General features: G+C 55.3%; 1 protein-coding gene across 2 annotated transcripts in view; it reads left to right on the top strand.

The window, feature by feature from the left end:
• Window positions 1–2,182: 2,182 nt before the first annotated feature.
• Window positions 2,183–2,892, top strand: part of STMN4 (stathmin 4) — a 25,081-nt gene continuing 24,371 nt past the window's right edge. For both annotated transcript variants that reach the window (XM_045286978.1, XM_004707618.2), the window contains exon 1: window positions 2,183–2,268. The gene's annotated coding sequence lies outside the window, so the exon portion shown is untranslated. The remainder of the gene's footprint in view (window positions 2,269–2,892) is intronic.

Genomic DNA, 2,892 nt, shown 5'->3' on the forward strand with positions numbered 1-2,892 from the left:
AAGTTCAAGTCCGTTATCTCTTAGCAGGTAGGCAATCTTTGAAGTTACTTTTCTCATCAGTGTCTGTTTTGTTAATACTATAGATTGGGTAATCCCTCTCTGCCAGGGCTCTAGTGAGCGTTAATGACTATGTATGTGTGTGATGCCCACTAGAGCGCAGGACTTCAGCGGTAGCTATTACCTAAAAAACTGCAGGAAATCAGGGCCGCTGGCCCCTCCCCTTCTCCCCCAGCTTGGCTTCAGCCCTCAGGTGCATGCTGCTCAGTTCCCCCACCTCTTGCCTCAGCTCTCACAGTCAGTTCAGGAGATTCAGACGGACCAGCTCCGCTCTCCTTGTGGCAGAAGAATTCTGATTGGTTGCCATCACCATAGCAACTCACTGTCTCCACCCCTAACCCCCCCTCCTTCCCAGGGCCAGAGGATTTGTGGACTTGCAGACTTAGTTGTCTCCTGGAAGAGGCGAGAGGCTGGGGGAGGGGAGAGAGGCTGCCTAGACAGCAAGACTTCCACCCTTGGGGGTTTGTTGGGATTCCAGACTCGTCTGGTAGGCAGTGCCCCCTCTCTTATTTATCTTTGGAAGGGAACCTTTGGTGGCACTCCAGGAACGCCTTCATTCCCTTTGAAAGGGGCTGGCTTAGGACCCAGGGGTCCTGCGTTAGTGGCAGGGGGCAGGCACGATGAATGTGTTGTTGAAAGCCCCTTACTGCGTGTCAACCAGGAAACATGGTCTTTGTCCTGCTGTGCCGGCAGCGCTGCTGGGAGGAGGACAGGGAGAGCCAGCGTGGCTGTCCTCCTCCTGCAGGACTGCTTAGCCAGAGCGGGGCGGCCTCCCCCCAGGGACCATGCCCCCCTAGACAAGAAGCAGGCGTTTGGGAGACATAGGCCCATATGAGAGTAACACAGGGCAATGGCCTACCAGACCCGCAGGTGCCACCACCCAGGTGCAGGCCTGGGAGTCAAGGCCAGGGTCTGAGAACTGCCAGATGCCACTCGACGGCTGCAGAAGTAAGGCCTTAGATATGGGGGAACTCTCACTGGTGCTATTGTGGCTTAATACTTTAAAAGCATGCACTGAATTCAAGGTGACTTTTTTGCCAGGCATGTTCTCAGCCAACAAGGTGGTGGTGGTCCAGTGCAGGTCCCCGGCAGGTATTGTTGCTGGAAGAAGCTTCCTGAAAGAGGCGGAGGTGAGGCTGTGCGGGGTGGGGTGTATGTGCCACAGGAGCATGAGGTGGGCGAAGACATGGAAGATGGCTTTACCTGGGAGAGGTGGGTTCTGGGGGAGGGGCCAGGCCCCACCCTGTCTCCTCAGGCCACTCTCAGGCTGGCCTGGCTGAGAACATGCTTTTTGTGTCTTCTAGCCACCCTCCCTCAGCATTACGCCCATCCCCTCCCCCGCGGAACTGAAGAAGCTCCCTCTTCTCAGTATTGCACCAGGACTGGGGATCACCTGAGTCCAGTCTCAGGCTGGAGAGCAAGAGCCCGCAGCTTTGGTCATGGTCTTCCTACTTGTGGTTTGCTTTGAAAGACCAAGTGGGCTGGGCAGACAGTGAGGATCCACCCATGCTTCCCAAATCCCCTTCTTCTCAGGCCAACCATGCAGTAAAAAGGGTGGCAAGAGGGAAGCCCGGCTCTCCACAGACCCTGGTGCTGAGCCCTAAGTGGCTCCAGGATTTCTGCAGCCCCCTCCTTGCCTTCTGACTCAGTGATCAAGCCCACCAGCCCTCCTGACAGAGCTGAAAACCAGGCATTGTGCCCTCCCGGAAGCTATTTTTAGGGTTCATCTGTTCTTTCTTAGTTCTCCTCTAGATTCTATATTCTCTCACCCCCAGATTTCAAAAAGCTAAATATTCCCAAAATCATTTATCAGCTTCCCCACCCCTCCCCAGTGCTCTCTCTGGCCAGCTCAGCTTGCAAGTTGTGGCCCCACCCCTACCTCCCTACCTGCTCCACACCACTCCCCCTTCCCTTGGTCATCCCCACCATCACCCTCTGGCTCCTCAGCTCCACAGGCGACCCAGAAAGCAGGCTCTTTGTCTGACATCATCCTTCCACTCCCTGGCCTGCGAAGAGTTACTCACTCAGGCAATCCCTGCTCCACCAGAGGAGACCGGCCAATTGCCAAGCAACCCACTGCTGGCCAATCACAGAGCTCGGAGATGATGTCATGGCGAGAGCCCAGCAGTGGTGCTGATGTTGAGAGAAGCCCTGGGTACCACTAATTGAGAGAGTGAGGAAGAGAGCAGCTCGCTTCTAACCGGATTGCAGGTAAGCAGGACTGAGATGCAAATGATAGGAGCCTTTTCAAACGCAGATAGCAAGGGAAACAAAAAGGCAGGTGCGGAGCCGGGGTTCAAGGGGGTCTAAGAAACGGAGAGTGCCTATTATGTTTCACTCAATCAATTAAACTTTGTCAGGTCTTAGGGGGAAATAGGATGGAGCCGAAAGAATGGCACTAGGCGAAGGGGCATGGGTGGTCTGCAGATGTGACTGGAATCCAGAGTTGAGTACCGAGAGGATGGGTGGGGAATTGTTAGGGTCGCTTGTGGAACAAATGCCCATGGTGAGTTACTTCTGCACAGAAACGGTTTGTGGCAGAACGGGAAAGGTTTTGTTGCGAGTCTGGCTGCCTCCGGAGCTGACTCTGACCCCGAAGCCCCTCCAAGCTAGAAGCTGCCCTGGGTTTTACATCTTGGTCCTCATCCCCTCAGCTTCCCTCGCCTCCCTCCCTATTTTTGTCATCCGTCTTTGCTTTCTCCTTTATCTCTGCACGGGATGACTTTTCCCCCCTCGTGGTGCTGAGGATACAATGAGATCACCGCCTCTTCCTCGCCCCGCCTCACTCCGAGGTCCAACGCAGCCCACCTGGGGCAAGGCGGATGGGCGCTCCAC

This window comes from Echinops telfairi, unplaced genomic scaffold, assembly GCF_000313985.2.
Source record: "Echinops telfairi isolate 266 unplaced genomic scaffold, ASM31398v2 ScPeMD7_9;HRSCAF=40, whole genome shotgun sequence".
Lineage (NCBI taxonomy): Eukaryota > Metazoa > Chordata > Mammalia > Afrosoricida > Tenrecidae > Echinops > Echinops telfairi.